Genomic DNA, 14015 nt, shown 5'->3' with positions numbered 1-14015 from the left:
TTCCATGTCTTGGCTATTGTAAATAGTGCTGCTATGAACATAGGGGTGCATATATCTTTTTATAATTAATTAATTTATTTGTTTGTTTTTATTTTTTGGCTGTGTTGGGTCTTCGTTTCTGCATGTGGGCTTTCTCTAGTTGTGGTGAGTGGGGGCTACTCTTTGTTGCGGTATGCGGGCTTTTCATTGTCATGGCTTCTCTTGTTGTGGAACATGGGCTCTAGGCACGTGGGCTTCAGTTGTTGTGGCACGTGGCTTAGCAGTTGTGGCTTTTGGGCTCTAGAGCACAGGCTCAGTAGTTGTGGTGCACGGGCTTAGTTGCTCCGCTGCATGTGGGATCTTCCCGGGCCAGGGCTCTAACCCATGTCCCCTGCATTGGCAGTAGAATTCTTAACCACTGCGCCACCAGGGAAGCCCTCATATATCTTTTTGAATTATAGTTTTGTCTGGATATATGCCCAGGAGTGAGATTGCTGGATCATATGGTAATTCTACTTTTAGTTTTCTGAGGAACCTCCATACTGTTTTTGACAGTGGCTGCACCAACTTACATTCCCACCAACAGTGTAGGAAGGTTCCCTTTTCTCCACACCCTCTCAAGCTTTTGTTATTTGTAGACTTTTTAATGATGGCTATTCTGACTCGTGTGAGGTGGTACCTCATTGTAGTCATTTAGTTTTGACTTGCCTTTCTCTAATGATTAGCGATTCTGAGCATCTTTTCATGTGCCTATTGGCCATCTGTTCTTGGAAGAGCAAAATTTTAGAACCAATTTGCACAGCTTTAAGACTCATTTTCCCTCATGAGAGGAGAGACCATATCTGTTTTCCTCATCAGTGTGACCCCAGAGCCTAAGATCGTGCCTGACATATATATCAGGTCTCACTATCCATTTGATGAACAAATAAATAAACTTGATTACCAAGAGTCCGTAGCTGGCCGTATATAATTTTTATTTTCTCAGGAAAAAGAACTCCATAACAATGATAGTGGTACTAAGCACCAGGTAGGGAATCAAATGCTCTGACAGTGCCTTGGTGCCTTAGAGAGGCCCCGTGGCTGTTTTAGATCTCAGTTGTCCCCAAGACAGGTTGTAATGAACGGTATGCATGTCCCTCACAGCTTTCAGTTTCTAAAAATAAATTGCTTTTATAGGTAAAGGGTGAATAAATTCTTCCAGTTAGTTACATTGAGAGATGTAATTAGTGAAGCCTGAGAAAGTGATGGACCTCAAATCAGTTGTATGCTTTAGCTTGTAATGAAACACCAGTAGGTATTTCTCATGAGGTCTTCTTCATCTGTGATTTTGCTTCTTATATCTGCAGATAATCAGGCATTGGAAAACACACACACACGCACCCCTTCGCAAATACAGTTCACTTATAGGCAGGGTCAGCTTACCAATAGGACTTTTTTTGGTTAAAGATCGCACCACACCCACCCCGCACAAACGTTGAAGCTGTGGTAAGTGGTTTTATGTGAGACTAGCAGCCAGTTAGACAAACCTTTTAGGAATAAGGTAGATGTGTTGGATAGGCTTGTGGCTCAGAAAAAAACAAACACTCAGCAAACCAAACAGCACTCTGGGCTTTCCGAGCTATTGCATTTTCATCAATGTTCTCGAGTTTACTCACAATCCATCTTCCCTTTTAACATTAAAAATAAATCCTCCCTTGAACTTCTGCCCTCTGAAGTTTTGATCTCTGAAGGGTGTTTTTTTTTTTTTTCTTCTTCTTTGCATTCTCTCAGAATAACTCTACTACCCACAAAGGGTATCTATACTGAGATTAAGCAGGTTTGGAATAAATGCTATTGCCAGGCCCGCTCTAGTTTCCCAGAAATGATGCCTATGTCGCTGGCCTAAACTCCTTCCTATAAGGCCGGTGTACTTGGACCCTGTGCTAAATAGAGTTACATTTTTTTTTTCTTCTCTCTAAAAATAACCCCAAATAAAAGACCCAGAAGAAATATGCCCAAATGAGAGTTAAGTATGGATATGTTGACAGTGGACCAGACCAGGTGTCAGTTCAGAGACTTAAGCTGAAAATCTCTCCTAGTAGCAGAAAAATAGTGATTTTTAAAATTAAGGTGGGAAAGATGTCACTTAAGTATTCCATGTTTATTACAAACACCTTTAGCTGAGTTTCCTCATTGTGCCAGTGTTAATGAGACCAGATGAGAACCAACCTTTTCTACACTGTGAAGCTCCCCGGAGCCCTGTCAGGCCTTTATGATCCATTTTCAAGATGATTCTTGTGTTCCACGTGCTCTGAAAGTCACGTAGTGGCCTTAACTGAAAACACAGGTGCCTGGCCTAAGTATTTTGAGAAAATCTAAAATAATAAAAGATTGACTTCAGGCAAAGATAATCTTTAACTGCCAAAGAGAACTCCAGAACTCTGTTATGAGAAAATAGATGGTTTTTGTTTGCTGATGCTATTATTTTTATCACCTACAAAAAGCATTAAGATAGGCTCGTGATAAATGCCCCATCCGCCATCGGAATTATCTTAGGGCTCCAAAGTCCTTTTCTATTCATTTCTGTTCCTCCGCACTAACACACACACACACACACACACACACACACACACACACCCCAGTACATTCATGCACATGCATATACACCCATACACATATATACACACACATCCATATACCACACAGATATATGCACACATATACACACATACCACACACATACATACACTCATGGACATACTCTTCTTTCATTCTCTTGGCATCATTTCTTGAATAAATTATTACTCGCAGCTGCAAATTTTAAAATCTACATTAAATCTTCATTTTCTCCCTCTAAAATAACAGTGGCTGTTCATAATGCTGTGATCCTTAGAGACTAGCAGAGCCATATTCTATGATTAATATATAATTAATATGCCATTCCATTTCAGGTTTCCCAAACCCTTATTTTTCAAAAAGGAAGTGAATTTTATTTCAATTCTTTATGCTATTTAATAAGTATTCCATGGGATGTTCTCTCTGAAAGATCCATGTTCGTTCACCTATTACTTTTCGCCATTTGAAAATGAGAACTAGTGCACTGATGTTTCTTGTTGGTTAAAGATGAAAGTACCAGCATAAGTTAAAGTCCGGGAGAGGGTCAGACATTCTTCTGATAGGTGTGAATGGATTAGAAAATTTAGACCAGACTTTTAGGTTAATTGTAAGATGAAAAGTTATCTCTGCAAAGCAATTTTTTTACATACAGGAAGAGATTAGTTCTCATTTCTGCCCCACATGTTGTATTATAAATTTGCGCTTTCCCGAGAAGCGAGATCCTGCATTTTGTTTTAAGTCCAACTGTTAGAGCTGTATTTTTTTTTTTACCTGTAAAATAATTTTTACAAGGAGCAACACCTCCAACTGTGTCATTTCTTGGAGAGCTTCCTGGAAGCCTGTGAGTTCCCAGTCAGTGAGAATAAGGTTGGTAAACTAAATCAGCTCTTCTCTGAAACCCACGTTTTATAACTGTGAATGAACAAATACTGATTTCTACTGTAAACATCCCATAACAAATATTTGCAAACATTTGAAGCTTGTCGAGCTTCAAATCAACAATTCTTAGAATTATTTTTTTTAATGATGACATTACAGGAAACCTCTTTGCTCTTTTAGTAAACACAGACTCAGCTTTTTGGTGAGATAAAATATGAGTCCAGATTTAACAAAGTTGACTGTCCTTTTCCTTTAGATCTAAACAAGGCACTTTCAAAGCAGTCACGTCTACAGCTTCTCATTCTCTCAAGATTTCTATTTTTTTAAATTGAGGTTGCTTTTTTTAGTTTTTGTTTTTATAGTATTTATATCATATAAATACAGGTTGTAAAATATGGCATCTGATTTTAACTTTAACAAAGGATAACAAAAGTTATTAGGGATAATAATAAATTATCTCAATAACACTAAGTAAAAATGTAAGCAAGTATATTATTTAGTTTACCTGTCACTTTGAATGCTTCTCTGTCACCATGTTTATACCCCAGCAGTCCTATACCCTAGAGTCTCCCAATCTTCCCTTGACCTTGGAGGTAATGTTGAAGGGCTAATTCCTATTTTGGCTAAAGTACTTAAAAATACAAGCCTCTCAAGAATCTTTCAGAGTAAAGAAGAGAAACATAAAATAATTCTTTTGTGAAGCATTGGTGTTCTCTTCTTGACAACACACCCTGATAGTTGTTAAAAGAGCCAAAGATGGTAGCATTTATTTTTAATCTACTATTTATGTACTTATTCACTGTTCTTGGAAAGGGATATAAATTAGCCAGTATTTTTTCTTCCTGAAAATTGAGTGTGTAAAAGTGTGAAATCCCTGGAAAAGCTTTAAAAAAAAATGATGGCCCATTCATTTAATGCATTTCACAAGAAAAATGCAAAATTAGGAGGCATGCAAACTGGCACATCTTTGATAAAATTATCATTATGATTAACTGATTTGAAAAATCACAAAACTATTTTTTACACATCAGAACTGAAAACTAAAACCAAATGGTCTTTCAGCCTATTTGCCAATAAAATCTCTAGCAGGTTTTAAAATTTTTTACTTTAAATATTTAAATATGAGTTTTAGCCCATTGGGCAATTTTGTCAATATGATTAACTTCTAGGTTGGTGTAATTGATATATACTTCTCAGTCCACAGAGTCAGATGTGCAAGAATCATCACTTTGATTTTCCAAGTCGCAATTAAATTTTTATTTTGAGCTCTCCTTTCATGCGGAAGGAAGACAATATCCATCACTTTGTACCCCACTCACCCAGCCTTCCACAGCTTTTCCCTGAAGCTGGTCTAAATTCAAGTAGGAGAAAGCTCTGTAAATTAATAAGTGCTTTAGACAAATCAGAATTTTGTTTCAGTTTTGTTGACATTTTTTTGTGTGTGTTTTTATTGCAGTTAAGAGGAATGGGACTAGGGGAGTAGCTGTGAGAATGAAGGGGAGGGTGGTAATTTTGCAAGTTATTTCGGGAGATGTAATCCCAGGATATGCAGCAGGAGAGAAAGGAGAACTCATGGAGGACTCTGAATCATCTCACTGGTGGATGGTGGTAGACTGATTGGTGATGGAACAGGACCAAGACAGACCGGTGGGTTATGAGTTCTCTTTAGATGTGTTGATTTTACATAGCTTTTGGGACACTCAGTTGGAGAAAACCTAGAAATATAAGTTGTAAGCTTCTAGAAATATAAATTGGGTATGCAGGTGAGAAACATGGCTTGAAGGTGCAGCTTAGATGGTCATCCTCATACGTGAGAGATGAAACCCTAAGAATGAATGCAATTACACAGATGAGGAGGGTGCAGTGTTAAGACAAAGCAGTTGAGGAGAGACCCCAAGGGACACCACTTTTCAGAGGGGAACAGAAGAGGAGCCAATGGTGGAGAGCAAGAAGAAACAGAGAGGAGAGACTAGAGCAGAAAAAAGCCAAGGGAGTGTAAAGAAGGAAGCGGTCCACACTGTGAAATGCTGCCAAGCTGACTCAGACGACGTATTAGATTTGGCAACTAGGAGATCATTTGATGGCTTCTGAGAAATCTGTTTCAGTAGGGAAGAGGAAAAAAAGCCAGACTGTGGGGTGACTGAGCTGTGAAGTGTGAACAGTCATCAGGGAGTAATCTCCTCAAAGAGTTTAGCAATAAAGAGAAGGAACAAGTTAGGGGAGCCGATTATAGGAAAAGTTTGGACAAAGGACGCATTGGTTTGGGGTTAACGTTTGTTATTGTTTCGTTTCATTTTTAATCTGGAGGAGACAAGCATAATTTTAAACTGAGGAAGGATCAAAGAGAGAGAAAGAGAATGCAGAATAGGAGCTAAATATATGTATATATTTATACATATATACATATGTGTGATGGAGTTGAGTCCCAGCAGAGGTAGAAGGAGGTGGATGGGACCATGAGAACTGGATCATACTTAGCCTTAGACAAGAGTTTCTCCTGAGAATCAGTAGGGAAAGGAGAAGTTATGTGGGGGTTGTATAAGATAAGGTGAGAACTTAGATTATCTGCGTAGCCCCTGAGATACATAGCATGCATTTAATAATTTTGCCCTCTATTTCCAGAAAGAAGGGTGACAATAATAAACCATGATTGATAATCATTGATAATTTTGGTGTAAGTCACACCAAAATTGATATGCACCTTTCCCATAAAAGATATTCCATGTAACGCAGTAAAGCAAATGAGCCTAATGGTTTTAATATTCCTGTACAGTGCACCTTTGTGTCCAAAGACACACCCCAGCTTCTTGTTTAATTCTGCTATAAAATATCTGCTCAGTCCTCTGGAGAAAAAAAAAAAAAAAAGAGGAAGAAAGTTAACAGCAGAGGGCTGTGACCAAAGTGAAAATATCTAAATGTCAGCAGTAGCGTTTGGAGTGACCACCTTTGGGTGGTCTCCTTCCAGGTCTCTTGGTGACCTGAAATTTCTGCCTCATGTCTTGAGAAAAGAAGTGAGGCTTGACCCTCAGAAGGAAGGCGCCTTGATTGTGGTGAGCACATAAAACAATGACAAATGTAACAAAAGGGCGTTTTAGTGTCAGATTTTCTTTTCTCTTTATGTCGCTAAATTATAAACGTAATGACTGCTTAATAACGAAATTAAAATTACAGGCATGTATAACATAGGGATCGACCGCCTCCCACGCCTGTCACCATTCTATTACCCCTGCCTGGATTTGGGTGTAAGGAGTTTAGTGCTTCACCCTTCTGAATTTGTCTGTATGTGCATTTACAACTAAGTAAGTGGGATCTTACTATGACTTGATTTCGTCATTTTATTATATGTTACAGATATCTTCCCGTGTCGGTGCACATTGGATGCTTCCAGGGCTTTTTGACAGCTGCAGAAAATTCCACTTTATTGAACCACAATTTATTTAGTCATTCCCCCAAAAGAGGAACGTTTAAACAGTCTCAGGAGTTTTACCACATCAAAACCACAGTAAATATCTCTGTACATACATCTTTGCACTCTTGTTTTTTCTTGAATCAATTCTTAGAAGTGAAGACAAATCACTGGGTCAGAGAGCATGTGCGTTTTCAGTTTTGATACTAATTTCCAGTTTGTCCTCCTAAAAAAGACCCACTATGCCCTTTATCCTCCTACCAAAGTTTTAAAGAATGTGTTTTCCTTATGCTCTAGGCAATGCCAAGTGTTGATAATCTTTCATATTTCCTCACTCACTGATGAAGAAAATGTGAGCATAAATGCAGGGACATCAGGGGAGCTTACCCTTCTGGAAAAGCATCTGTGGGGATTGAAGAGAAGGGAGAGGGATGATGCTGAAGGACTAGGAAACTTTAGGGGACAGCCACTTGGGTGATGTGGGACAGGAGCTGAGCCAGAATATGTCTAAGCAGCTGTAAAGGCCAGAGGAAATTGAAAAAAAAAAAAGATTTTATGAAGTAAATACAGTTATTTATGTGAATTCTCTGGTTTTGGAGCAAGAACAATAACAAGAAAATGGATGGCTGGGAGGATTGAAGGTTGGTCAAGTTGGTGTCGTAACAGTTAACTGGTGAGAAATAGAAACTTCTCCTGGTGGAGTGATGACCTGGAGGTCTAGAAGTGGGACCAGGAGAAGTGAGTCAAGGAGAAGGGATGCTAGAGCAGAAGAAAATAGAAGGTTCACAAGATCACAGTTAGCTCACAGTCAGGTGAGAGGCAAGGTTTAAGGAAAGTGCAGGAGTTGGAGCAACTCAGATAGCTGGTGATGATCAGAGAGTCACTTCTCAGTTGTCAGCACGGCAATGGAGCAGCTTCGGGCTACGATGGGATGTGGGGAACAGAGTAGGTGCTACAGTGAAATAGAGCTCAAGGTTGCCAGAGAGCATCAGGCAGAGCCAGGACAAAGGGGCGCTAGCCGGGTCATCCTCTGGGATGGCAGGATAGGCTGGAACCAGATGTGATAGGCCTCAAGGGTGCTTGAAGGCATGAATGATCTGGAGGTTGGTGGAAGATGGTTGATGATGGAAGACAGGTGGCAGTGGGTAACTAGAGACAAGAACTGGTCAGTAGGTGACTGTGAAGGAGGCACAGCCTACCAGTCCTTACAAGGGTTTGTGTGTTGAGGGTCACAGTAGTGGGAAGAAGGAAGTATTTATCTTCTGGGGTTGCTTTGAGGATTAAACTAAATATCACATTTTGAACATGAAGCATTTGTTACTGAAACACAGTTCAGTGTGCAAAAAATGACAGCTATAATGACTCACATCATAGAGAATTTAAAAATACATATCCATTTTGGGCTTCCCTGGTGGCGCAGTGGTTGAGAGTCCCCCTGCCGATGCAGGGGACACGGGTTCGTGCCCCGGTCCGGGAAGATCCCACACGCCGCGGAGCGGCTGGGCCCGTGAGCCATGGCTGCTGAGCCTGCGCGTCCGGAGCCTGTGCTCCACAACGGGAGAGGCCACAGCAGTGAGAGGCCCGCGTACCGCAAAAAAAAAAAAAAAAAAAAAAAAAAAAAAAAAATCCATTTTAAAGATACAAATCTTCACAATATTGTAAATTCTAACTGAAAAATACATTGGGCATACGGACAATCTCTCAACACACAGACAGAACCTTCTTATGTGGATACAGAGATCCTAGGAAAAAAGCCAACTCCGTGGTTTTAATGGTTTCTCACACACAAAATCAAATATAGAAATTCACACTTTAAATCTCTTAAAATGGGAAACTGTTTCTGTCCTTAAAGTTTGTGTTGTCTTCTGACTTATGCTCAGGTCTTGCTATTTTAAAATAAGACCAAATTATATCAGATAAGAACAATTAGGGACCATTAAAGTCCAATTCTGTTCAGTGAAGCTATTGATTCTGTGAGTATTAGATGTTCAGAGTTAGTCTTCACCGGTTTGTTCGTGGATGATTTAATAAAGCTGCCCCTACCGCACTTCTCTTCCACTGTACCTGATGGTGCTGGGTAGTCTTTGCAGGCTGACCGAGTGCAAGTCAGATAAATACACTCCAGTTCTGGAAAGACATCCTCCCCTTAGGTTATCATCAGTGCCTTTGATAGGTGTCTTAGCCTCAATCATAGCAGTTAACCATATATATAACCTACCTTTTTTTTTTTTTTTTGAGCATTTAAAAAACCCTTTAATTGAAGTATCTGTACACAAATACATACATACATGTATAGGCATTTAAATTTTCAAACTCTTTATTGAAGTTATATATGTAAGGGTATAGCTCATTAATTTTCACAAACTAAAAACACATAACTTGCACCCAGATCATGAAACAGAATATTACCATAGCACTAGTACCCCAGACTTCCCGCTCTGCTCCCTTTTAGACAATAACAGTTGTAGAGATATAACTTATCTTTATATCCCTTTGGTTTTTAGTGTGTTGGGTTTTTTTTTTCCCTGTGAAGGTAATTTGTTTTTCTACTCATGACTTATTCACCAATATTTTTAGCAAAGCAATGACATTTTTGGCAGCATTAATTCCTAAAAGTAGAGGCTAACCTATTATTTAAGCTTTGTTAGGAATTCACACGCTGGACTGTTTCAGGTTTTGTTGCGTTCCCTCTACCCTTTCTGCCTTGCTTTCCCAGGCTAACTCTTGCCAATCCCTCAAGATTCAATTCAGGGATCTTCCTCAGTGGTTTCCTTGAAGTCCTAGATTGAACTAAGTGCCCCTTACCTCGTTTCCCAAAAGGTGACCACATTATATGAACGTGACCTTCTAATGGGTCTATCTCTCCTGCTACACAGGAGCCTGGAGAGCAGGGACTTGTTTCAATCCTCTTTGCTCTCCCAACATCCAATAGGCATTTAAGACACAGAGCCTAAGGCCTGTAAAATATGTGAGATCTGAAATAAAATACTGCAGATATTATATAATATGTATAATATATGATATTATATAATATGATATATAATAAAATATAATATATAATAAAATGGTGTGAGTCCATGATATGAAAAGAAAAGCACAAAATCTAAATTAGTACTAGTTTTATGGGATATCTTCAAAATGTAACATTAAGTCAACTGATCAACTAGAATTCAATTTGTAGTTTATATAAAAATTTAAGTGTTAAATCACAAGAACTAAATAATTCATTCTCAAAGACTCATGATTATAAAAATTATATAAACCAAACTCACCATTACATTTAATATAGCAAATAGGGACAGCTGGATGTTTGATAATACACGATACGTTTTCTAAGAGGCAGCATGCCCAGGGCCAACCACGTCCCCCGCCAAACATACAGTGCCTGGAACCCAGCAGGAACTCACGAATGTTTGTTGAGATGTTCCTGCTAAATTTCATTTCAATTCTGCAAGCACTGCTCAGAGATATTATAGCCGAGCCCTTGCTGGGGGGCTCAGGTTGATCATGCAATAAAGATTCCATCCTGCAAGGAGCTTGAAATGTAGTAGTGGGAAAGACAAACAAGTATAGACCAACCAAGAATGACATTTCCTTTTGCCTTCTATTTACCTATCCCGTTGAGAAAACCTCCATCCATGAACACAGTTTGCACTAGGACATTCAGACTTTATAAAAGGACTGCACAGCCCCATCTCTGTAGGCAAAACTTCCTGAGCAAATTTGAGTCTGTTTTCCATTTTCTAAGATGGGATGCAATTGGTGAACATCTTTCCATTGACAGTAGTCCAGGTAAACATTCAGCAAAGATCACAGATCTAGGAAGGCCCACATTCCTGAATAAGATACTGGAATAGATACTCCATCGTTGTGTATCTCTTTTTGTAGTTTGACCCTTGAAATAATAACAAATTTAAAAGTACGTCTCTGGACAGCTCTTCTGCCTCACCTGATGAAAATTCTGGTTCTTTGTGCAGGACAGCCTTCTCTCCCGCAATCATCATGCCGACCCACAACTCTTCCACACACCTTTTGAAGCCTAGCCCAAATTCCACTGCCTTCTGAAAGACTCTCCTGAACTTCTCCTTTCTACCTTCAAGAGAGGTGACCTTTCTCTTCTCTGAACTCCCATTCCACTTACTGTCTGCTCTGAGATCGTTTTGCAAGCTTGCATTTTCCCTTGACTTGATTATAAGGCCATGTTTGAAAGGGACAGATCCCATCTTGCTCATTGTTGCCTTCCCCACAATGTCTGTTGTGTATGGGGTTTTCCATGAACAGTCGCTGAACACAAAGGTTGAGCTTGGGGGTCTAACTCAAATGTATACGTGCACAGGAGGGTGTGGAATAACGATTTGGTGCATATCACCATAGTTACAATACGTTTTTCTTGTACCTCACAAGGAGGTATTCCTCACAACCAATTCCTAACATTTTTTTTTTAGGTGGTCTTCAGTTTTTGATGTTTTTGGTGTTTGTTTCCTGTGGGGTGTTTTAATTTTGGGGATTTATCACTGAAACTAATCTATCATTTGGGCTAAGAAATTATCGTCATCCACACAGCCTTAAAGGGAGTTGTAGTACTTTATGGTGAACCACTTCCTTGCCTGACCTCCTTTAAAGCATGTGATACTGATTTCACTAATTTGTTAGCACCCTCTAATACTCTGCGGGTCACTCTGCATCTTGAAACCAACTGACTGAAGGAGCAAATAGAATAACTGAAAATAGCCTCTTGCCCACTAGAGACCCAATCAAATGCCATAGCTCCTGTAAAGACTCTTTGAATCCTGTGTTCTTCCCTTCTCTAACATGTTGGCTACTTTCTCAGTTGTAATGGGGCAGGGTGCAGGGAGTTGCAGAGGACCCTGGTAGTATTACATGTACAAAGCCATACGCTGAAGGCTCTGCTCCTTCTTCAAGATAATCCACTCCCCCGAAATGATTTTCCCCTAACCATTTCCTGCCTACTCTCAGTTCAGTGTTTCTCAAACGTCAAACATTCCTTTCCCATATAATCTTCAAGACTTTTTTTGTGTACTACCTGTATTAGTTTTTACTTAATCATTTTCTTTATTATTTCCTCTTTTTTACTTAAGTAAAGCCTCACCTTAGTCCCCCAACCTACCCAAGATTTATAGAGTAGGGGAATCTGGGGCTTCCTAAATCCCTCCACTTCGTCCCTCAGATTCTATCTTGGCCAGAGAACCTTGCACACAAAGGGACTCTGTAAATAGTGGCAAAAGGAGCAATGTGTCAATGCTGCTAAGAAGACCACGATCAACTTCCCGTTCCTCCTTTTGCCTAGTCTAGGTTTTAAACACCCTGAAGTTGGTGGCCGTGGTGTTAAGACTAGTAATTTATAAACTCATAAAAGTCTCATTTTGTAGTAATCTAAAAAGACAGAGTTGATCTTCATTTTATTGGTATTGAACTATGCTAAAAGGTATATAATGGCCTTGTTTGTACGCCTCCCATAATGCAATCCTTCCAAATGGACATACACATGTATGCACACACACAAACACATTTTTTAAATTGTCACAGTGATTAAAAAAAAAATAGAATGAGGCTGAGAAGCTCACTGCTAAAGTAGGGTGGAGATGTTCTTCCTCACAGCTTGAACTGTTTGCTTTGGTAATCAACTCAAGCTAGTAAACATCCCAAAGCATGGGCTCAGTCTTTTCCCGAGCCAAATTCATCACTTTAAGACCAAAATACATGTTCATATTTGCTGATACTATTTAGACAGCTTATGTACCAACATTCAACTCAGCTGGGTAGATGGGCTAACAGTGATATTATAACATCCTTGGTACAGAAGATTTTAGATTAAAATAGAATTTTAAGTTAAAATAACCAGCTGATGTAGCTTTGCATAACAAAGAATCACCAAGCCCCAAACATATTCGCCAATGAAATACTTGCATTATCCACCCACTGCTTTGGTTCCCCTGCATTAATAACACTTAGTAATAAGCACAGGAGTTTGCCAGCAGGAAAATGCACTTAAGTTTCCTTAGAAATGCAGACTGGTGAACAACTTTGTTCATTTAAATGTCATAAAAGTGTTTATGAAATTCCTTCTTTACTTTGCGTCCACAGCACCTAGTAAAGTGACCTTTCTCTGTGAATTCAATGAATACCTACTGCAGTAAGAAAAGAACCAAAGATTTTGAGGATTAACTATTGAAATGGAATATGTCTAGCCTGTTGTAGGCACTAAATAATGGCAACTATTATTATCAAATTAGACCAGCACTCATTGAACAGAAATGTAAGGGATCGCATGGTAAAGCAGAAATTTAACTGAGCTTGGAGGGAGTCATAATGGGAGGCTGAGAACCTGCCCTTTAGACCCTGCAGGGAGACAGAGATTCTGCCCAGATACTACTGGGAGGCCAGTGAAGTGGGGCATACCCAAGCCACTGCCACCAGGCCATCCTTCCATGCCTGGGAGTGCTCCGTTTACACACAGGAGAGCCTTGTCAGCTGTTCATGTCCCTGAGGATTGAGATCCTTCCACGGGCAACTGCCTGCATATCGTTCCTGGGTCATCCAAGCAAAGGACTCTTGACTGTGCCCCAAGATTTTGCAAAGCCCCATCCAAATTGGAAAACTGCTCTTTCAACCCCTGCTTTTCAAGTAATGGAACACCCATAAGCTCCCCTAAACAGAGGGTGAGAGGCCTTACTTACAGAGGGGAAGAGAAAGACCCGTCACCTGTATTTGGTTGGAACTAAATGGTCAAGAAACGCTTGCCAGTAAGTCATGAGATTTGGATTCCAGACCTGGTTCTGCTGCTTCTCTGGCCAAGACAGTTTACTTTTCTGAGCTGCCTTTCCTCATCTGAAAGTATTATTTCCTTCTAGCTCTTACTTTGTCTGAATTGAAAATTATCCATTTAAATTAATTCCATTTTACCATATTGACCGTTTAACTAGTAAATGTTTTCATTGCCACACCTCTTTTTCTAAAGACATCATCCCTTCATAAGTTAGCTTTATTCTACAGAATTTATCTGCTGCCACTTTATTCTAGCAGTTAAAGTGTCCAGTTAAAAAAGTATTGAGCTCAGTTCTTGGGACAATTACTAAGCTTTGTACATAATTTAGTATATAATTTATATTAAATAAAATGAATGTGGTGATAAATG

Source organism: Neophocaena asiaeorientalis, unplaced genomic scaffold, assembly GCF_003031525.2.
Source record: "Neophocaena asiaeorientalis asiaeorientalis breed wild unplaced genomic scaffold, Neophocaena_asiaeorientalis_V1.1 scaffold221, whole genome shotgun sequence".
Classification (NCBI taxonomy): domain Eukaryota; kingdom Metazoa; phylum Chordata; class Mammalia; order Artiodactyla; family Phocoenidae; genus Neophocaena; species Neophocaena asiaeorientalis.
The sequence above is the reverse complement of the archived record's forward strand: the minus strand, read 5'-3'. Positions refer to the sequence as shown.